This window comes from Ranitomeya imitator, chromosome 4 (genome assembly GCF_032444005.1).
Source record: "Ranitomeya imitator isolate aRanImi1 chromosome 4, aRanImi1.pri, whole genome shotgun sequence".
In the NCBI taxonomy this organism is placed as follows: Eukaryota; Metazoa; Chordata; class Amphibia; order Anura; family Dendrobatidae; genus Ranitomeya; species Ranitomeya imitator.
Window position 1 is genome coordinate 584,375,044 of NC_091285.1, and position 24,618 is coordinate 584,399,661.

Here is a 24,618-nt window from a genome sequence, read left to right on the forward strand (position 1 = left end):
AGCACATTCCAAAGCTACAGCTATTGTGGTGTTATATAGAGCAGCAGCGGCATCTGCATTGTGTGGGGAACTTATTTCTCTTAAGAGGGAGAAGGGATTCAGAGAGTCAGTATAGATCGAGGTGTTTAAGATTTCCGCGAGGATGTTCAAGTTTGTGGGTTGGGGATTGTAGCCATTCAGTGGAGAGGGAAGAGAATGTGAGTAGGTTGTGGTCAGAAAGAAGAGGTGAGTTAGAGAGGTTAGATAGGAAGCAGAGGCGGGTGAAGATGAGGTCCAGTGTGTGGCCATCTTTCTGGGTGGCTGTAAGAAGACCATTGAGTGAGGCCGAAGGAGGAAGGGAGAGATAGAAGCTTAGTGGCAGCTGAGAGGGAAGTGTCAATGGGGATATTGAAGTCACCCAAGATGAGAGTGGGGATGTCAGTGAAGAGGAAATGAAGTAGCCAGGTGGTGAAGTGGTCAAAGAAGGTGGTGGCTGGCCCTGGGGGGCGGTAAATGTCAGCTAGTTGGAGGGGGAGTAGATGCGCACAGAGTGCCCCCTTAAGAAAGGAAGGGTAATTGAGGGTGGTAATTGGATAGGGTGAAGGAGCAAGAAAACCAACTCCTCCACCATGCTTACTGCTGGGGCGGGTGTGAGAAAGGTGGGATCCACCATACGAAAGTGCAGCAGGAGAGGCTGTGTCAGAAGGGGTGAGCCAAGTTTCAGTGATGGCGAGGAAAGAAAAGTTTGGTAGTAACAAAAAGATCATGGATGTAGGAAAGCTTGTTGCAGACAGAGCGAGCGTTCTACAGAGCTCCTGTTAGTGGGGCTGGGCAAATGAGTATAAGGTTAGAGAGGTTACGGAAATTTGTGATAGAGCTTGGATGGGAGGTAGAAATGACGGTGGATGAATGTTCACTTTTCCTGTCTTTTCCTTCTGGTCCGGACCGACATTACAACTTCTCCTGCCAGGACTCATCTGCAGAGATTACAACAAAGACAAATTTCACTTCTCGTATTCCACCACTGGGGACCAATAGGACTATTCCCAACCTGCACAAACTCCTCATCCTGCTGATACCCCAATGCTGAGCCACTGCTGCCGTATGTGTCCCTATTACTACACCTGTTATACAAAAATAGGTCTCCTCTTACTGCCCCACATAGTAATGCCACCTCTGTGCCACTGTGAAAACAGTTTCCACATTTAGTCTGTAGAAAGAAATAATTCAATTTTTGACAGTCACAAAACAAGAGTGCTCCTATAACTATAAGGGTATGTGCACACGTCAGGATTTTGTGCAGAATTTTCCTGAGGAGAATCTGGCACCACTCCCAGGAAATCCGCATCCTTTTTTTGTGCGTTTTTTATGCGTTTTTTACATGCGTTTTTGTGTGTTTTTTGTGCGTTTTTTACAACAGATAAAGTTGGTTGAAAAAAAAAACGTCCCATGAGGTCATTTCCTGGTCCAACCCCTCTTCACCATTTTGCTTCCTTGTTGAATTCAACATGCCGCACCATCGTCTAACTCCACAACAGAACTGCCTACTGTTGCATACGGCACTGCTTTTGCTGCACCACCACAGCGAGCTGGTAAGAAAATGTCATTAGATGTGAAGACTTTGCGTATTAGGCTGGGTTCACAATGTGTACAGCAGCCCGTTCAACACATACGTTCATGGTCTGCTGTAACGCAAGTGCTGACTTTGGCACATCGCTAGCGCAGATGGGGCATCTGCTAGCTGAATCTGCGCTAGCAGTGACAGACCCGGAAACGCTGCAGTCCGAGTCTCGGGGTCCGACCGTCACTCAAATGACGGCACATGGCTAGCGATGTCAGACATAGGAGTCAATGGCGGCGCTAGCGGACTACGTTTCACCGCGTTATGCAGCTGTGTAACGAAGTCCGTCAAACGGACTGGGGGAACGCAATGTGAACCCAGCCTTAGGCTGCGGAGATGCCGAGTTTATGACGTTGCGGATTGCCAGCTGTATTCCATGTGTTGTACAGTTCCATGTAATAACACATACAATATATTCTCCCATAGGAGCAATCTCGGAGAAGAAGGGATAGCAGACGCCAAAAAAGGATGTGGGTTCATCCCATTATTCAGGAACGAGAGGAAAAGGGACACTTCCATGTTCTTTATCGGGATTTAAGGAGGTAAGATATAGTGAGAAATGGTATATTGACAGCTGTGTTTCTTTGTAACTTTTTTTTTATATATACAACATACATTATGTGTGTGTTTAAAATTAATTAATTTTTTTTTTCCTTTTTATTTTCAGCTTTCCAGATAAATTTTCTCAGTTTTGCCGGCTTTCCATTGAGGCATTTGATCGTCTTCTAATTCTTCTTGGTCCACACCTCGCTTACGAAGATACGGTCATGCGAAGAGCAATCTCTGCAGAAGAAAGGCTGCTCATCACCTTGCGGTAAGGCCTTGCTGCTAGTGCCCCCCTAAATGCTGCCACAAATGCTGCCAGTTTAACCCATAATGCTGCCGCTATGCTGCGAGTGCCCCCATAACGCTGCCCCAATGCTTCGAGTGCACCCTGTTTCCCTCATGATGCTGCTCCAATGCTGCAAGTGCCTCCATAATGCTGCCAGTTTCCCTCATAATGCTACCGCAATGCTGCGAGTGCACCCTGTTTCCCTCATAACGCTGCCCCAATGCTGCGAGTGCACCCTGTTTCCCTCATAATGCTGCCCCAATGCTGCGAATGCCCCCATAATGCTGCCAGTTTCCCTCATAATGCTACCGCAATGCTACGAGTGCACCCTGTTTCCCTCATGATGCTGCTCCAATGTTGCAAGTGCCCCCATATTGCTGCCAGTTTCCCTCATAATGCTACCGCAATGCTGCGAGTGCACCCTGTTTCCCTCATGACGCTGCTCCAATGCTGCGAGTGCACCCTGTTTCCCTCATAATGCTGCCCCAATGCTGCGAGTGCCCCTATAATGCTGCCAGTTTCCCTCATAATGCTACCGCAATGCTGCGAGTGCACCCTGTTTCCCTCATAATGCTGCCCCAATGCTGCGAGTGCCCCCATAATGCTGCCAGTTTCCCTCATAATGCTACCGCAATGCGAGTGCACAGTTTCCCTCATAATGCTGCCCCAATGCTGTGACTGCCCCCATAATGCTGCCCCAATGCTGCGAGTGCACCCTGTTTCCCTCATGATGCTGCGCCAATGCTGCAAGTGCCCCCATAATGCTGCCAGTTTCCCTCATAATGCTACCGCAATGCTGCGAGTGCACCCTGTTTCCCCCATAACGCTGCCCCAATGCTGCGAGTGCACCCTGTTTCCCTCATAATGCTGCCCCAATGCTGCCTGTGTCCCCATAACGCTAGTGGCCATGATGGTATGTTTTATCTTGCAACACAATTTGTGTTAGTAGGTTCTCTAAATTATTTTTTTCCTTTCTTCAGGTTTTTAGCCACAGGAGAGAGCTACACATCCCTGCACCTCCAATTTAGGGTTGGCAAATCCACCATCTCGCAAATTGTATAAATCAGGTTTATTGAAACAAATAAACAATACAAACAATAGTACAATGCTGAAACAATTGTTAAACTCAGCGGGTTACAGCCCGTAGATCGTATAAAAAGAGAGAGTCTCAGCAGGTATTAAATGTAGTTGGCCACTGCCAACGATAACACTTTCAAATTAGTAATGATATTCTTCACAGTTGAAAGTAATAAGCAGCATCAAAGGCAATCAAGCATTACTAGCTATATTAATCCTTTGTATTAGTGTATAATGTCACTAGATATAAAAAGTAAGCAAAAGTAGAAAGAATTAAAGAAGCGGAAAGAGGAGGAAAGAGAAGAGAAGAAAGAAAAAAAAAAAAAGGGGGGGGGGGGTGGGAGGAGGGGAAAGGAGAGCGGGTGAAGGTAAGAGGGTACACTAGGTGTGAGGAGTGCGACACTCCTCCCGAACCGATCCCAGGCCCCACTTAGAGGAGAGAAGAACATTGAGTCATCAACATTGGCTCTAGGCCACAACAGCAAGTCTGAGGATATGGGTCACTACCGTTACACGAGCGCTCCCAGATCGGCTCTAGATATGAATTAGGACCTGGACAACCATGCATCCAATTCCGGGGTCTCCCTGAATACAATCCATGAAGCCCAAGTGTTAAAAAATTTCATCGAGTCCCCCATGGATTCACTTATCAATTGTTCCATTCTGAAAATGTTGTTAAGCTCCACAACAAAGTCGGAGCCTGAGGGGTAACGATCTTGCTTCCAGTATCTAGGAATTAAATTCCTGGCAGCCGTAAGAAAATGTCTGAGAAGACTCCTCTTAAAACCAGATATCAACATGTCACACAGAGACAAGAGGGCTAATTCCACTGTGGGTTGTATTTTGCGAAAGGATAATTTGTTATGGAGATCGAAAACCAGCATCCAGAATTTCTTTATGGGTGGACATTCCCACCAGATATGGACATAAGTCCCTTTTTCTGATGAGCATCTCCAACAAGTATCCGGTATCACCGGGAACATGGTGTGAACCTGGCAGGGGCATCTATACCACCTCAACAGAACCTTGTAACTCCTCTCCTGTGATACGGCCGACTGCGAAGTCCTAAAGGTGAACAGCAAAATCTTATCCCTTTCCTCTTGGGATAATGAAATCCCCAAGTCACTCTCCCATCTTGAGAAAAATGTTGGGAAGTCATGTGTTGGAGTTTGGCTCTCCTGGAAAAGATTATATAAGAGGGACACCTTACGAGACGGGGGCTCCTCCGCAAGACAAATTTTCTCGAAAGGGGTCAACACCCCCATGGACTTGTTGAGTTTAAATGATGTGCCTATGAAGCTGTTTAGTTGTTCGTAAAAGAACCAAGAGCCCTCAGGAGGTTCCCCCCCCCTGGTATACTTCGTATGGGGACTTAATACCTGTCTGATTTATGAAGTCAAACATAATGGGTTTTGAAGCTCTGTTTTTACTCAGGAAATTTTCCCTACGGAGACCTGCAGGGAAGTGAGGATTGTCATAGAGTGGGGTTAGTGGACCCGGGGCTGTAGAAGTTATAGTATTTCTGCCACTCTGTCGAACAAGTAGAAGCATGTTTCTAGTCATGAATGGAAGGTTCGACCTCACCCCCCCCTCCTGTGTTCCACAATATCGTCTGAGGATCCCCGACAACGAGATCGCCCTCCAAGCCCACCCATTTCTTGTTGTTACTGCTATGATATAGGTCTAATATGCAAGTACCTATTGAGGCACGACTGTTATGAACTGGTGATTCAGAAACACAATGGACCTGGTGGTTAAGAGCACACAAATGGACCTGATAGTTACTAATAACATAGGACGAGCTCTGAGACGTGGGAACTCTGCTGACCGCAATCCCTAATCCTATCACACCACACTAGAGGTAGCCGTGGAGCGCTCCTGACCAGACCTAGGCGCCTCGGGCACAGCCTGAGAAACTAGCTAGCCCTGAAGATAGAAAAATAAGCCTACCTTGCCTCAGAGAAATTCCCCAAAGGAAAAGGCAGCCCCCCACATATAATGACTGTGAGTAAAGATGAAAATAGAAACACAGAGATGAAATAGATTTTAGCAAAGTGAGGCCCGACTTACTGAATAGACCGAGGATAGGAAAGATAGCTTTGCGGTCAGCACAAAAACCTACAAACAACCATGCAGAGGGCGCAAAAAGACCCTCCGCACCGACTAACGGTACGGAGGTGCTCCCTCTGCGTCCCAGAGCTTCCAGCAAGCAAGACAAACCAATATGGCAAGCTGGACAGAAAAAATAGCAAACAAAAGTAACACAAGCAGAACTTAGCTTATGCAGGGCAGACAGGCCACAAGAACGACCGAGGAGAGAGCAAGACCAATACTGGAACATTGACTGGAGGCTAGGAACAAAGAACTAGGTGGAGTTAAATAGAGCAGCACCTAACGACTTAACCTCGTCATCTGAGGAAGGAAACTCAGAAGCCGCAGCCCCACTCACATCCACCAGAGGAAGCTCATGAACAGAACCAGCCGAAGTACCACTCATGACCACAAGAGGGAGCTTGACCACAGAATTCACAACAGTACCCCCCCCTTGAGGAGGGGACACCGAACCCTCACCAGAGCCCCCAGGCCGACCAGGATGAGCCAAATGAAAGGCACGAACCAGATCGGCAGCATGAACATCAGAGGCCAAGACCCAGGAATTATCTTCCTGACCATAACCCTTCCACTTAACCAGGTACTGGAGTTTCCGTCTCGAAATACGAGAATCCAAAATCTTCTCCACTATATACTCCAACTCCCCCTCAACCAAAACCGGGGCAGGAGGATCAACGGATGGAACAACAGGTTCCACGTATCTCCGCAACAATGACCTATGGAATACATTATGGATGGAAAAAGAAGCTGGAAGGGTCAAACGAAAAGACACAGGATTAAGAACCTCAGAAATCCTATACGGACCAATAAAACGAGGCTTAAACTTAGGAGAGGAAACTTTCATAGGAATATAACGAGACGACAACCAAACCAAATCCCCAACACGAAGTCGGGGACCCACACAGCGCCTGCGGTTAGCGAAACGTTGAGCCTTCTCCTGGGACAATGTCAAATTGTCCACTACATGAGTCCAAATCTGCTGCAACCTATCCACCACAGTATCCACACCAGGACAGTCCGAAGACTCAACCTGCCCTGAAGAGAAACGAGGATGGAAACCAGAATTGCAGAAAAACGGAGAAACCAAAGTAGCCGAGCTGGCCCGATTATTAAGGGCGAACTCAGCCAAAGGCAAAAAGGACACCCAATCATCCTGATCAGCAGAAACAAAACATCTCAGATATGTTTCCAAGGTCAGATTGGTTCGTTCAGTTTGGCCATTTGTCTGAGGATGGAAAGCCGAGGAAAAAGACAAATCAATGCCCATCCTAGCACAAAAAGCTCGCCAAAACCTCGAAACAAACTGGGAACCTCTGTCCGAAACGATGTTCTCCGGAATGCCATGTAAACGAACCACATGCTGGAATAACAATGGCACCAAATCAGAGGAGGAAGGCAATTTAGACAAGGGTACCAAATGGACCATCTTAGAGAAGCGATCACAAACCACCCAAATGACCGACATCTTTTGCGAGACAGGGAGATCCGAAATAAAATCTATAGAGATATGTGTCCAGGGCCTCTTCGGGACCGACAAGGGCAAAAGCAACCCACTGGCACGAGAACAGCAGGGCTTAGCCCGAGCACAAGTCCCACAGGACTGCACAAACGAACGCACATCCCGCGACAGAGATGGCCACCAAAAGGATCTAGCCACCAAATCTCTGGTACCAAAGATTCCAGGATGACCAGCCAACACCGAACAATGAACCTCAGAGATAACTCTACTCGTCCATTTATCAGGGACAAACAGTTTCTCCACTGGGCAACGGTCAGGTCTATTAGCCTGAAATTTTTGCAGCACCCGCCGCAAATCAGGGGAGATGGCAGACAAAATTACCCCCTCTTTGAGAATACCCGGAGAGTCGGGCACAAAACTCCTAGACAGGGCATCCGCCTTCACATTCTTAGAGCCCGGAAGGTACGAAACCACAAAGTCAAAACGGGAGAAAAACAGCGACCAACGAGCCTGTCTAGGATTCAACCGTTTGGCAGACTCGAGATAAGTCAAGTTCTTGTGATCAGTCTAGACCACCACGTGATGCTTAGCTCCTTCAAGCCAATGACGCCACTCCTCGAATGCCCACTTCATGGCCAGCAACTCTCGATTGCCAACATCATAATTACGCTCAGCAGGCGAAAACTTCCTGGAAAAGAAGGCACACGGTTTCATCACTGAGCCATCAGAACTTCTTTGCGACAAAACAGCCCCTGCTCCAATCTCAGAAGCATCAACCTCGACCTGGAACGGGAGCGAAACATCTGGCTGGCACAATACAGGGGCAGAAGAAAAACGACGCTTCAACTCCTGAAAAGCTTCCACAGCAGCAGAAGACCAATTGACCACATCAGCACCCTTCTTGGTTAAATCAGTCAACGGTTTAGCAATACTAGAAAAGTTATTGATGAAGCGACGATAAAAATTAGCAAAGCCCAAGAACATTTGTAGACTCTTCAGAGATGTCGGCTGAGTCCAATCATAAATGGCCTGAACTTTAACAGCATCCATCTCGATAGTAGAAGGGGAAAAAATGAACCCCAAAAATGAGACCTTCTGAACACCAACGAGACACTTTGACCCCTTCACAAACAAAGAATTCGCACGCAGGACCTGGAACACCATTCTGACCTGCTTCACGTGAGACTCCCAATCATCCGAGAAGACCAAAATATCATCCAAGTATACAATCAGGAATTTATCCAGGTACTCTCGGAAGATGTCATGCATAAAGGACTGAAATACTGATGGAGCATTGGAAAGCCCGAATGGCGTAACCAGATACTCAAAATGGCCCTCGGGCGTATTAAATGCTGTTTTCCATTCATCGCCCTGTTTAATACGCACAAGATTATACGCACCACGAAGATCTATCTTGGTGAACCAACTAGCCCCCTTAATCCGAGCAAACAAATCAGACAGCAGCGGCAAGGGGTACTGAAATTTGACCGTGATTTTATTTAGAAGGCGGTAATCAATACAAGGTCTCAACGAACCATCCTTCTTGGCCACAAAAAAGAACCCTGCTCCCAATGGCGACGACGACGGGCGAATATGACCCTTCTCCAAGGATTCCTTTACGTAACTCCGCATAGCGGCGTGCTTAGGCACAGACAAATTAAACAGTCGACCTTTAGGAAACTTACTACCAGGAATCAAATTGATAGCACAATCGCAATCCCTATGCGGAGGTAGGGCATTGGACTTGGGATCATCAAATACATCCTGGTAATCCGACAAGAACTCTGGGACCTCAGAAGGGGTGGATGATGAAATAGACAGAAATGGAACATCACCATGTACCCCCTGACAACCCCAGCTGGACACAGACATAGATTTCCAATCCAATACTGGGTTATGGACTTGTAGCCATGGCAACCCCAACACGACCACATCATGCAGATTATGCAACACCAAAAAGCGAATATCCTCTTGATGCGCAGGAGCCATGCACATGGTCAATTGGGTCCAGTACTGGGGCTTATTCTTGGCCAAAGGCGTAGCATCAATTCCTCTCAATGGAATAGGATACTGCAAGGGCTCCAAGAAAAACCCACAGCGCCTAGCAAACTCCAAGTCCATCAAATTCAGGGCAGCGCCTGAATCCACAAATGCCATGACAGAATAGGATGACAAAGAGCAGATCAAAGTAACGGACAAAAGAAATTTCGACTGTACCGTACCAATGGTGGCAGACCTAGCGAACCGCTTAGTGCGCTTAGGACAATCGGAGATAGCATGAGTGGAATCACCACAGTAAAAACACAGCCCATTCCGACGTCTGTGTTCTTGCCGTTCAGCTCTGGTCAAAGTGCTATCACATTGCATAGGTTCAGGTTTATGCTCAGATAATACCGCCAAATGGTGCACAGTTTTACGCTCACGTAAGCGTCGATCGATCTGAATGGCCAAAGACATAGACTCATTCAGACCAGCAGGCATAGGAAATCCAACCATGACATCCTTAAGGGCTTCAGAGAGACCCTTTCTAAAAATTGCTGCCAGCGCACATTCATTCCATTGAGTGAGCACAGACCACTTCCTAAACTTCTGACAATATATCTCTACCTCATCCTGACCCTGACACAGAGCCAGCAAATTTTTATCTGCCTGATCCACTGAATTAGGTTCATCATAAAGCAATCCGAGCGCCAGAAAAAACGCATCAATATCACATAATGCAGGATCTCCTGGCGCAAGAGAAAATGCCCAGTCTTGAGGATCGCCACGTAATAAAGAAATAATGATCTTAACTTGTTGAACTGGGTCACCAGAGGAGCGGGGTTTCAAAGCCAGAAACAGTTTGCAATTATTTTTGAAATTCAGAAACTTAGCTCTATCTCCAGAAAATAAATCAGGAATAGGAATTCTAGGTTCTAACATAGATTTCTGAACCACAATGTCTTGAATTTTTTGTACTCTTGCAGTGAGATGATCCACACAAGAAGACAGACTTTTAATGTCCATCACTACACCTGTGTCCTGAACCACCCAAATGTCTAGGGAAAAGGAAAGACAAAACACAGTGCAGAGGAAAAAAAATGGTCTCAGAACTTCTCCTTTCCCTCTATTGAGAAGCATTAGTACTTTGGGCCTCCAGTACTGTTATGAACTGGTGATTCAGAAACACAATGAACCTGGTGGTTAAGAGCACACAAAGTGACCTAATAGTTACTAATAACATAGGACGAGCTCTGAGACGTGGGAACTCTGCTGACCGCAATCCCTAATCCTATCACACCACACTAGAGGTAGCCGTGGAGCGCTCCTGACCAGACCTAGGCGCCTCGGGCACAGCCTGAGAAACTAGCTAGCCCTGAAGATATTAAAATAAGCCTATCTTGCCTCAGAGAAATTCCCCAAAGGAAAAGGCAGCCCCCCACATATAATGACTGTGAGTAAAGATGAAAATACAAACACAGAGATGAAATAGATTTTAGCAAAGTGAGGCCCGACTTACTGAATAGACCGAGGATAGGAAAGATAGCTTTGCGGTCAGCACAAAAACCTACAAACAACCACGCAGAGGGCGCAAAAAGACCCTCCGCACCGACTGACGGTACAGAGGTGCTCCCTCTGCGTCCCAGAGCTTCCAGCAAGCAAGACAAACCAATATGGCAAGCTGGACAGAAAAAATAGCAAACAAAAGTAACACAAGCAGAACTTAGCTTATGCAGGGCAGACAGGCCACAAGAACGACCCAGGAGAGAGCAAGACCAATACTGGAACATTGACTGGAGGCTAGGAACAAAGAACTAGGTGGAGTTAAATAGAGCAGCACCTAACGACTTAACCTCGTCACCTGAGGAAGGAAACTCAGAAGCCGCAGCACCACTCACATCCACCAGAGGAAGCTCATGAACAGAACCAGCCGAAGTACCACTCATGACCACAAGAGGGAGCTTGACCACAGAATTCACAACACACGACTATATACTAGGAAGTCTGGTAGGCCAATTCCCCCCCTCCTCTTGGACCTGCTTAATACAAAGTGAGATATTCTTGATCTAGCATGAGACCAGACCAATCGGATGACCGCTTTCTTGAGTCGTGAGAAAAAGGACGCAGGAAGATATAATGGGATTGTCTGAAAATAATATAAAAGGCGAGGCAACAAGTCCATTTTAATTACATTAACTCTACCAAACCAGGACAGTTGTAATTTATGCCACTTCTCTAAGTCCAGCTCCGCTTTTTGCAACTCCTTTTTAAAGTTTGCATCGTACAAACCAGATGTTTTGGCTGTTATTCTAATCCCCAGATATGGAAGTGAATCAAAGCGCCAACCAAACTGGAAAGAGGCTCGAAGCCTACTCACCTCAGATGGTGGTAGGGATATATTTAATGCCATGTATTTATTGGAATTAATTTTAAAATTGCTTAGGTGACCGAATTTCGATAATTCTAGTATAATATTGGGTAAGCTAGTTATGGGGGAGGTAACATATAAGAGGATATCATCGGCAAAAAGCGCCAACTTGTGTTCCTCCGATCTTAATTTAACTCCCCTTATGGAGGGGTTATTGCGTATGGCGGTGGCCAGGTATTCCATTGACAGGATATACAGGAGAGGGGAAAGCGGGCACCCCTGCCTCGTACCATTTCGTATCTCGAACGCGTCCGAAAGGGTGCCATTCACCTTCACCTGGGCGCCGGGGGAGGTATACAAGGCCTTTATTCTGTGCATCATATTTTCTCCCAGACCAATCCCCGCCAGGGCCCGGAACAAAAACTCCCAGTGCACCCTGTCGAATGCCTTCTCAGCATCGATCGACAGGATACACATGGGATCGCCCCCCTCCCGTCCCGCCCTGTCTATTAAAGAGATGGTCCTAATGGTATTGTCGCGCGCCTCTCTACCCGGGACAAAACCCACCTGGTCTTGGTTCATCACGTGTGGAAGGAGAGGGCTCAATCTATTTGCAATCATCTTCGCGTAGATTTTAATGTCTAAATTTATAAGAGATATCGGACGGTAATTATTACATAACGAGGGGTCTTTATCTGGTTTTGGTATGACCGTGATATGAGCGGCCAAAGCCTGAGGGGGAAAGGAACCACCCGAGGAGACCGAATTACACACTTCAAGAAAAATCGGGCTCAATAATGAGGAGAATGATTTATAAAAACCAGCTGAGTATCCGTCTGGACCTGGACTTTTCCCTTGTTTCAGACCTTTAATAGTTTCCAAGACCTCCTCCAGTGTGAACTCCCCCTCTAGGCACTGAATCCTGTCCTCCGGTAGAAGGGGTATATTGTTTTGATGTAAATACCACCATCTCGCAAATTGTACGGTGCACATGTACCGTCATCTGGCAGAAGTTGCAGCCCATCGTGATGCCTTGCCCAACCGAGGAGACTTGGCTGCAGGTTGCAGCAGGCTTTCAAACTGTGGCCAATTTCCCCAACTGTGTAGGTGCTGTTGATGGCAAACATGTTAGAGTGCTGAAGCCACCATGATCAGGATCACGCTTCTTTAATTATAAGAAGTATTTTTCGGTGGTCTTGATGGCGGTGGCTGACGCACATTACAAGTTTGTTGCCATTGACGTCGGTGCTTATGGCAGTTCGGGGGATTCTCGGGTGCTGCAATCATCACAGATTGGACTTCAAATTCTTCGAGATGGCGGCACGCTCCCAGCCCCAAGACCTTTGCCGGGTTCCACACATCCAGTGCCCTTTGGGATGGTATCGGATGAGGCATTTCCCTTGAAGCCCCACCTGCTGCGCCCATACCCACAAAGAGCACTGGATGACCGGCGGAGGATTTTTAATTATAGGCTGAGCCGTGCCCGAAGATATGTGGAATGTACCTTCGGGATCATGTGTAGTCGGTGGAGGATCTTTCACACTGCCATCCAGTTAGATCCGGAGACCGTGGACACTGTGATAAAGGCATGCTATGTGCTCCACAACTATGCTCGGGAATACAGCACAGAGGTAGTTGAGGAGCCACAGGTGTCGGAATTAGATGCAGTGGACAACTTTGGTCAAGGAAGGCAATGTAACTCGGGTGTGCGTGTGAGAGAAACCTTCGCAGACTACTTCATGAGTCCTGAAGGTGCCGTGCACTGGCAATACTCTTGTGCAGGTGTTGAGCAGCCTGAACTGCAGAGAAGATCGGATGCCTAAACAGAATCAAGGCCCAAGACTGGACGTGAGATATTACAGCAGAGAACATATGACGGCTGAACCCTATCCACTGACGAACCAGTCTGTATGGCACAGATGCTAACACGTGTGAAAATGCGAGGCATAATCCCTATCTACCGACGCCAAATCCCTATCTACCAAGGCCCCTTTTTAAATAATCAAATTGTAACCAAATAATTGTTAATAAATACAAAATATTATTTAAACAATAATCGTTTCCATGTTGTTATCGTTTACTGTTGCTTCATCAGATCCCATTTTCCGATCTTCATATTTTTATGATAATCAGAACTCTGAGTAGTTAAAATAAAAAATTTTTAATAAAGTAAAATAAACTTTTATTACATAAAATAAACTGTAATATATATGAACTGACATTTTATAACAAAACTTAAATTACTTTATAATATTTTGTCAGGAACTCTAACGGTTTAACATTCTCTTCACTCCCATCTCTACTCAAAAAGGATGAGAAATCAAATCTCAAAATTGATGATATTCCGGTTGATAGCCATAACCCGTAAATAATTCTGGTTGGGAGGAAACACTGGTATTGGGCGTACTGGAATGATGGCCAGTCGCACTAGGTACAGGTGTATGGCCATAACTGTACGCATCTACATGGTCGGCCCTGTATGTTGCCGCCTGTCCATAACGCTGCGATGCAGCAGCTGGTGGTGGTGGTGGAGGCACAATGGGGTTGTTGAAAAGGTTAAAAATACCCATCATAACTTGTGGAGCAGGAGCTAGGATGGATGTGCCATCAATTGCCATAAACAGACAATTGACAGCTGTCACGAACATTTGCTGCTTGTCCCGTGGCAGTGTTCTAATGCGGTCTGCCAAAAGTGACCCAAATTTGTCATGCTCATCTTGCTTTGATGAATTATCAAGTAGATTGAGCGTTTTGCTAGTTAACTGTTCTATAATTTGAGCTTGTTTGGTCTTCTTTGGTACCGCCCTTTTCAAAGCCACGGGACGGGCAGAAGCAGCCCCCATCCCCATGTGCCTCGACACACCACCACCAGAGTTGGCATCAGCATCCGAGGAAGTTGAAGTAGTGTTATTAGAGTTCAACAATTCTCCTGTATGTGCTGCAATGTCACGTTCTCCAAGGGAATCAGTTATTTCTGGTGACCTTCCGGACAAAGACATGTTCCCCGGAGAATCTTGGCTGTCCATTCTGCTGTCTTGTACTTCCTCTCCAATACTGTCCACCGTGGTGTCACCTTCGCTAAAGTCCAGAGGTGTTTGGGCACAGACGTTGCTTTCTGTTCTGCAGACCAAAGGAAAATCCAAGGTTACAAAAATACAATTTTAAATCATGACGTCAAGCAACACAATTTTTATATATTATCTACCTCCTCAAACTCCGGCTTCCCAATATGAACTGCAGCTGGTCTGCATATGGCACCCTCTTCATTGGCGGCGAGCTGCCACTAGGAATCTTGAGCGATATCATGAATCTGTCTGTCACAGACAGCCATCTCGTCTTCACATCGCCCACTGAAATTTAAGAATATAAAAATAAAACATTACAAATCCATTTTTCTTACATTTTCAAAATAATTTAAAAAAATCGATACTTACAAATCTGTTTTTGCCCCTGTTTTGGGAGATTCGGCCACTCTGGAAAGAGAGCGGTTACTATTTGGGGCCAGGCATCACGCTATGCCCCCTTGTACTTTTCACTTGACCGGTCCCAGACCTCTGGGTGTTTTTTCAATCTAAAAAATAACAGATAACAAGGGAAAAAATGTATTACAATTAATTGTGGGCTAAAAGAAATACACGGTTATCTACAGTTGTATATTGTATATACAGTAGTATATTGCCCAGCCACGTAGTATATTGCCCAGTCACGTACTATATTGCCCAGTCACGTACTATATTGCCCAGTCACGTACTATATTGCCCAGTCACGTACTATATTGCCCAGTCACTTAGTATATTGCCCAGTCACATAGTTTATTGCTCTGCCACGTAGTATATTCCCCAGCCACGTAGTATATTGCCCAGCCACATAGTATACAGCATAGAGCCACATAGGATATTGCCCAGCCACGTTGTATATTGCCCAGTCACTTAGTATATTGCCCAGTCACGTACTATATTGCCCAGTCACTTAGTTTATTGCCCAGCCACGTTGTATATTGCCCAGTCACTTAGTATATTGTCCAGTCACGTACTATATTGCCCAGTCACTTAGTATATTGCCCAGTCACTTAGTATATTGCCCAGTCACGTACTATATTGCCCAGTCACTTAGTATATTGCCCAGTCACGTAATATATTGCCCAGTCACTTAGTATATTGCCCAGTCACGTACTATATTGCCCAGTCACTTAGTATATTGCCCAGTCACTTAGTATATTGCCCAGTCACGTAATATATTGCCCAGTCACTTAGTATATTGCCCAGCCACTTTGTATATTGCCCAGTCACTTAGTATATTGCCCAGTCACGTACTATATTGCCCAGTCACTTAGTATATTGCCCAGTCACTTAGTATATTGCCCAGTCACGTAGTTTATTGCTCTGCCACGTAGTATATTCCCCAGCCACGTAGTATATTGCCCAGCCACATAGTATACAGCATAGAGCCACATAGGATATTGCCCAGCCACGTATATTGCCCAGTCACTTAGTATATTGCCCAGTCACGTAATATATTGCCCAGTCACTTAGTATATTTCCCAGCCACGTTGTATATTGCCCAGTCACTTAGTATATTGCCCAGTCACGTACTATATTGCCCAGTCACTTAGTATATTGCCCAGTCACTTAGTATATTGCCCAGTCACGTAATATATTGCCCAGTCACTTAGTATATTGCCCAGTCACGTACTATATTGCTCTGCCACGTAGTATATTGCCCAGTCACGTACTATATTGCCCAGTCACTTAGTATATTGCCCAGTCACGTACTATATTGCCCAGTCACGTACTATATTGCCCAGTCACTTAGTATATTGCCCAGTCACTTAGTATATTGCCCAGTCACGTACTATATTGCCCAGTCACGTACTATATTGAGGAAATAAAGACACCAAGTTTTAGACCATATTTTATTGATCTGGTAATCCAAGGGTTAAAAAAAAAAATTTGGTTTACAATGGAACTGGTGCAAGTGCACCTGTCCCGTTGTAAACATTACTGCAGATGACATATATCATCTCTGCACAGCCTCACCAGCTGAACGGAGATGAACTGATAGCATGGGAAAATTTTCCCACGCTCCAGAGTTCACCTCCGGTCAGCCGGGGAGTCCGCGCAGCTGCAGTGACTACCGAACGAGTTCCCCCGAACAGCGCGAGCTGCGTTCGGGAGAACTCGGTATACAATGAACGGGATCGCTTTACGATCACGTTCATTGTATCAGCGGCCGCGGTTTAGAGCAGCCGCATGTTATGTGGCTGCTCTAAGCTCAAGATCATCGTGGGACAATCGTTTAATTGGATGCTGCGGAGGGTAGGTATATGTTGTGGTTTGTTTTTTTACTTTTTTTCTGACGAGGGAGTCGTTTAGGTGAGTATGGGTTTGTTTTTTTATTTTAGGTGGCGATCGCCGGGGACAGGTATTTATAATTTTTTTACACAGGTAACCACTGGCCACCAATGAAAAGGAAATATTATGGAAAATATTTCATTATATTATTTTTTTTTTCAACGGGCCACCAATGAAAATGAATTTTAATAGGGAAATAATTAATTTATATATCATTTCCACTGACCACCAATGTAAATTAATAAAAGGGACTATCGTATATATTTAATTAAATTAACACTGGGCACCAATGTTAATTATTACACACTGGCCACCAATGATAATTTAGTTTAGGAGTGATTAGTTGTGTTGTTTAGGGGGAATGGGCCCGTAACCACTGGTCACCAATGACCGTTATTTTAGGGGACATTTTTTGGGGGAAATTATTGGGACAGTTTATTTGATAGGGGGAGGGGGGCAACAATAAAATTATAAAGTACATAACAGCAGGGACAGTTCGATGGAAAATACTGCTCCCATCGAGCTGAGCCTGCTGCAACGACTTGGAGGGAACAGACATAGGCCGATGGGACTAGTCTCATCGGCCGATGTCAGAACACACGCACACACATATATACACATATACATACACACACACACACACACACACTTACCACACTTATCATCTGCAGCACATCCAGGCTCATGCGATCATACCCCTCCATGTCGGCAGCCATAACCAGGAAGACGGGAATGGTGTGGGAGTTTCCTCTTCCTGGATTATGGGATGCGCATGAATGGCATGATGGGATAGGCATGGGATGGACATTGTGTTGTCACTTCCTGTAGTTTTACCGGAAAAAAATGCTAGAAATCCGCAAATTTTTATATGTTTGCGGATTTCTAGCGTTTCAATGCAAGTCTATGGATGCGGGAAATCAGCGATTCCGCAAAATTAATGAACATGTTCCTTTTTTTTCCGCAATTCGTTTTTTTCGCGGAAAAAAACGCTACATTTGCACAATTTTTGCGGAATCCATACAAACGATTGGGAACCATTTGTTAGCGTTTTTTTCACGTTTTTATCGCGGTTTTATAGCGGGAAAAAACGCAAAAAAAACGCAAAAAATACTGAACGTGTACACATACCCTAATGCTTATTAAGTGCCCAATTAACATTTAATATTGTCCCCTGAGTCCCCAAAGTGTACAGCTTCTCTATGCACAGTATGAGGGACCCACATCTTCCCTATAGACAGTATATTTCCCCTACAGCTCCCCTATACACAGTATGAGGGACCCATAGCTTCCCTTTACACAGTATGAAGGGTCCACAGCTCCTCTATGCATTATATGAAGGGCCTACAGCTGCTCTATACTTAGCAGGGTGGATCCACAGCTCTCCTATGCACTGTATGAGTGGCCCAAAGCTGCCCTATACACAATATGATGGGACAACTGCTCACTCAAACACAATATAATGACCCCCACAGTAACACCCACACTATATAATGGCCCCCGCACTGTCTAATGGCTTCCACAGTAGCCCCAATACTGTATAATGGCATTCACACTTTATATCAACCTCTTTAGTAGCCTCCACACTGTATGATGACTCTTAAACTGTAGAATGGTACTCATATTAACTCTGACCCTGTATAATGGCCCCACAGTAGTCCCCACATTTAATATTGGCCGCCACACTATATGAGGGTCTCTCACAGTAGTCCCCATATTAGCCCCCAAGCTGTATAAATGGCCCCTGCCTTAGCTCCCAAACTGTATAATGGCCCCATCAGTAGTTCTCACAATGTACAGTACAGACCAAAAGTTTGGACACACCTTCTCATTTAAAGATTTTTCTGTATTTTCATTACTATGAAAATTGTACATTCACACTGAAGGTATCGAAACTATGAATTAAAACATGTGGAATTATATACTTAAGACATAAGAATTCTTTTTCAAATAATTTTTATTAAACATAATAAATGACAGATTTCAAATATGAGAAAATTTTAAATTTTGTGAAGGGAAAGGAAGGTGGTGGATTGAGGGAGGGGAGGGGGGGAGGGATGAAGTATGGGAAGGAAACAAAGGGAAAAACTGGAGAACTTTAATTCCAATACTATTTTCAAAAGTGGGATAAAAACCATAACTTAATTTTTAAATGAACAAGTTCTCAGACATCTCCAGCAGATAATGTGGGATATCCGAGAACTTATTTGAGAGTTGGTGTAACATAATTAACAGTAGGAAAGATCCTGGAGAGAGAAAACCAACAAACATAGTTACATCAGGTGAATTAAAGAAGAAGTTAGGTTTGAGGATACATAGCATTCCACTTGTCCCATTTTAAACTATACCTGGATAGATTTCCATTAATAACTGCAAACCTGTGTTCCAGGGAATTATGGAGGTAGAGTCCGTCGACAACCTCAGAGAGTCCCGGCACCGTTTTCTTTTTCCAATAAAAGGCAATCAAGTTTTTTGTAACTAATAATATGTGTACAATCACATATCTCAGGGAAGGGTGAACACTATCCAGATCAATAGAGAGCAAGGCAGTTTGAGGGGTAAGATAAATTTCTTTGTTGAGGATTTTATTGATGTAGGTGGATATCTGTGTCCATAGAGGCTTGATTTTTGGGCAACTCCAAAATATATGCAGCAAACTTCCAGGGTAACCGCATTCCCTCCAACAGAGAGAGGACTGTGTGTTATTAAAGTGAGAAAGCCTTAAGGCCCCGTCACATTAAGCGACGCTGCAGCGATACCGACAACAATCCGGATCGCTGCAGCGTCGCTGTTTGGTCGCTGGAGAGCTGTCACACAGACAGCTCTCCAGCGACCAACGATCCCGGTAACCAGGGTAAACATCGGGTTACTAAGCGCAGGGCCGCTGGTTACCAGTGTAAAAGTAAAAAAAAAAAAACACTACATACTTACCTACCGCTGTCTGTCCCCGGCGCTCTGCTTCTCTGCACTCCTCCTGTACTGGCTGTGAGCACAGCGGCCGGAAAGCAGAGCGGTGACGTCACTGCTCTGCTTTCCGGCTTACCGACGCTCACAGCCAGTACAGGAGGAGTGCAGAGCACAGGGGCCTGATCGTTGGTCGCTGTCACACATAACGATTTCCTTAACGATATCGTTGCTACGTCACAAAAAGCAACGATATCGTTAACGATATCGTTATGTGTGAAGGTACCTTTATTGGAGTCAGATACCATCTAGTCAAGATCTTAAAAAAGGATTCATGGAGGGTTAGAGATATATTGGAGGCATAGGTATTAATTATAGCCCTTTCCTAGAGCTCTTCGCTGAAAGAAGTTCTTAGATCTTTTTCCCAACGATTTAGGTAGGAATTTTTGGCAAAAGTAGTGTCATTGTTGAAATAATTATAAAGATACTTTGTACTCCAAAAAACCTTGTGATTGGTGTTATTAAGGAGTCGAGTTATTATTTCTGCCCTTGAATATGGTCCCTTTATGAATTTATTGATTTGTTCTTTCAGCATAACATATGCCATGAAATCTGAAGGCTGAAGATTGAATTTTTCTCTTAATTTTTCAAAGGTAGTGAAGTTGCCGTTATATAAATCTCTAACCGTTTTAATGCCCAGTTCTAACCAATTCGTTGGTAAACGGGAGTTATAGAGATCTGTGAGTAGTGAAAGCGGAAAGTTGTATAATAATTCTGATTTATTAATGCCTCTCTTAGGTGTTGCCAGTTTAATACATGCGGCAGAAATAGCTCCTATAATGGGATGTGAAGAGTTAGGAGATTTAGATTTAAATATTTTATCGTATATACAGTTTTTTAGGGGAAGGTAATTGTTATAGGAAGTTTCCAAATCTACCCAAGCCGGTTTTGTTGAGTGATTAAACCAATTAAGACTTTGCCTTATGAGATTGCCAAAGTAGTAGGCTTGAATGTTCGGTAGTCCTAGGCCACCTCTGGATTTATTTTTATAGAGGATATTGCTAGCCACCCTCGCTCTTTTATTACCCCATATAAATGAGTTAACCGACGCTTGGAGTTTGTTTAAGAGAGAAGTAGGGATCAATAGTGGAAGTGACCTAAATAGGTAAAGGATTTTAGGGAGGACAATTGTCTTAACTGCGAGTACCTTACCTGCCCATGTCAGCCCTGACTTGCTCCAAGTAAGAAAGTCCTGTGAAATAGTGTTTGATACTTTTTCAATATTACTTTTAACGGTGGATGAGAAGTTTTTTTGTGAATGATATTCCTAGATAAGATAATTCAGTCTCTTCCCAGGTGAAGCCTGTCCTCGCCCTCAAGAGATCCTCGGACTGTTTGTCTAGGTTGAATTGAAGTAACTTGGATTTTTTGTTGTTTATTTTAAAGTAAGAGACCCTAGAAAAAGACTCCAGAGTTTCCAACAAATTTGTAGTTGAGGTAATTGCGTCCGAAAGGGATAGCAACAGGTCATCTGCGAAGAGACTTATTTTATATTGGCGATAAGAAGTGTTGATACCTTTGATTAGTTTGTTGTTCCTAACTCGGATCGCCAATGGCTCAATAGCCAGTGCGAACAAGAGGGGTGATAATGGATACCCCTGTTTGGTGCCATTGCTTATTGAGAAAATTTTAGACATTTGGTTGTTAATATAGATCCGCACATTAGGAAAAGAATACAGAGCAAATATGGATGTGATTAATCCCTCACCAAAGCCAAAGCGAGTCAGGACAGCCCTAAGATATTCCCAATTAACTCGGTCAAACGCTTTTTCAGCGTCCAGAGTAATTAATGAAGGGGATTGAGTTATGCTTATTTTATTGATAATATTGAGAAGCCTCCTAGTCCCATCTGAGGTCTGTCTTCCCATGATGAAACCCAATTGATCATTGTGGATCAGCTTGGGAAGAATATTTTTCAATCTCTCAGTAAGAATTTTAGAGTAAATTTTTAGGTCGCAGTTTATGAGAGAGATGGGTCTATAGTTTTGGAGCTTGTCAGAGTCGCTTTGGCTTTTGGGAATCATGATTATTGTTGCTTCTAGCATTTCTTTTGGAAAGAAGCCACAAGCAGATGTCCTGTTGAAGATCTGTTCCAGATGCGGTGACAGGACGTCCGAGAAGGTTTTATAGTATTCACTACACCATCAGGTCCAGGTGATTTTTGTGGTTTTAGGTTAGGAATTATATTTTTTATTTCATCGGTATGAAATGGTGAAGTCAGGAAATCTAGGTCTAATGGATCTATTTTAGGAAGGTTCATGTCTTTCAGAAATTCTTCTACAACTGTTTTATCTGGCTGGGGAGTACTGGAATCTAGTTTTAGATTGTAAAGGTTATGGTAAAACTCAGCAAAGGTGTCAGCGATTTCTTTTGGATGGTATTTAGTCTCACCTTGTGAATTTTGAATCTTGGAGACTATTTTTAATTCTTTCTTTTTTTAGTTTATTCATCATGAATTTTGTCGGCTTGTTTAAAGAGGAGTAGACTTTAAATTTAGATGTTTTAATTGCTGAATCGTAGTCAGATTGAATGGCCGCTTTCAGTTTTTGCCTGAGTTTGAGGATATCAATATGAATATCTGAAGAGGGCGAGGGGAGGCTATTTTGGGCTTCTTTAGTTTTGATTTGCGATTGTAGATTTTTTATGTTTTCTCTTTTCTTTCTGTTGTATCTGAATGAGATCTGCATGAATTTGCCTCTCAGAACGGCTTTATGGGCATTCCACAGAGTAAACGGGTCAGTCAATTCCCTCCGTGGCATTTTCATTAAAATAATTTCTAATGGTTTCCTCTAATTCTGTTTTGATTTTGGGAATATTGAGAAGAATAGCGTTGCATTTCCATGTATAGGAGTTTTGGGACGGCAGGCAAAGGCTAATTTCCGTCAGCACTGGGGAATGATCTGAAAACGATTTATCAAAGAATCGCTACGTTTTTGAATTTGGGCAGGGAGAAAATGTCCGTTAGAACTAGGTCAATCCTCGAAGATGTCTTATGGACTGAGGAGTAGTGTGTATATTCCCGGGAAGCGGAGTTGAGGCACCGAAAAACGTCATAAAGCTCGTTGTCCCTGATCCAATTATTAATAGATGGTGCTAGGTGGCGAGTGGTTGAGGAGGAATCAATACGTCCATCCGGAACAATATTGAAATCCCCCATTAGGAGTAAAACTCCTTTTTGATGTGTCTTAATCCTGTTTAGAAGTTTGTTGAGAAAGTTTATTTGTCTATTGTTTGGGGCGTAGATGTTGACGATGGTATGTGGGTTGTTGTTTATTAGGCAGACCAAGATATGGAACCTGCCTTGTGGATCCTTAATTTCCTCAGTCAACTGGAAAGGGACTGAGTCCTTAACTATGGTGATTACTCTGGCCTTTTTTTGTGGTAGAGAAGAGAAGATACAGTGGGGCAAAAAAGTATTTAGTCAGTCAGCAATAGTGCAAGTTCCACCACTTAAAAAGATGAGAGGCGTCTGTAATTTACATCATAGGTAGACCTCAACTATGGGAGACAAACTGAGAAAAAAAAATCCAGAAAATCACATTGTCTGTTTTTTTAACATTTTATTTGCATATTATGGTGGAAAATAAGTATTTGGTCAGAAACAAAATTTCATCTCAATGCTTTGTAATATATCCTTTGTTGGCAATGACAGAGGTCAAACGTTTTCTGTAAGTCTTCACAAGGTTGCCACACACTGTTGTTGGTATGTTGGCCCATTCCTCCATGCAGATCTCCTCTAGAGCAGTGATGTTTTTGGCTTTTCGCTTGGAAACACGGACTTTCAACTCCCTCCAAAGGTTTTCTATAGGGTTGAGATCTGGAGACTGGCTAGGCCACTCCAGGACCTTGAAATGCTTCTTACGAAGCCACTCCTTCGTTGCCCTGGCGGTGTGCTTTGGATCATTGTCATGTTGAAAGACCCAGCCACGTTTCATCTTCAATGCCCTTGCTGATGGAAGGAGGTTTGCACTCAAAATCTCACGATACATGGCCCCATTCATTCTTTCATGTACCCGGATCAGTCGTCCTGGCCCCTTTGCAGAGAAACAGCCCCAAAGCATGATGTTTCCACCACCATGCTTTACAGTAGGTATGGTGTTTGATGGATGCAACTCAGTATTCTTTTTCCTCCAAACACGACAAGTTGTGTTTCTACCAAACAGTTCCAGTTTGGTTTCATCGGACCATAGGACATTCTCCCAAAACTCCTCTGGATCATCAAAATGCTCTCTAGCAAACTTCAGACGGGCCCGGACATGTACTGGCTTAAGCAGTGGAACACGTCTGGCACTGCAGGATCTGAGTCCATGGTGGCGTAGTGTGTTACTTATGGTAGGCCTTGTTACATTGGTCCCAGCTCTCTGCAGTTCATTCACTAGGTCCCCCCGCGTGGTTCTGGGATTTTTGCTCACCGTTCTTGTGATCATTCTGACCCCACGGGGTGGGATTTTGCGTGGAGCCCCAGATCGAGGGAGATTATCAGTTGTCTTGTATGTCTTCCATTTTCTAATTATTGCTCCCACTGTTGATTTCTTCACTCCAAGCTGGTTGGCTATTGCAGATTCAGTCTTCCCAGCCTGGTGCAGGGCTACAATTTTGTTTCTGGTGTCCTTTGACAGCTCTTTGGTCTTCACCATAGTGGAGTTTGGAGTCAGACTGTTTGAGGGTGTGCACGGGTGTCTTTTTATACTGATAACAAGTTTAAACAGGTGCCATTACTACAGGTAATGAGTGGAGGAAAGAGGAGACTCTTAAAGAAGAAGTTACAGGTCTGTGAGAGCCAGAAATCTTGATTGTTTGTTTCTGACCAAATACTTATTTTCCACCATAATATGCAAATAAAATGTTAAAAAAACAGACAATGTAATTTTCTGGATT

At 44.3% G+C, this 24,618-nt stretch overlaps 1 pseudogene; it reads left to right on the plus strand.

The window, feature by feature from the left end:
• Window positions 1-1,487: 1,487 nt before the first annotated feature.
• Window positions 1,488-13,251, plus strand: LOC138674605 (uncharacterized; annotated as a pseudogene).
• Window positions 13,252-24,618: the final 11,367 nt, after the last annotated feature.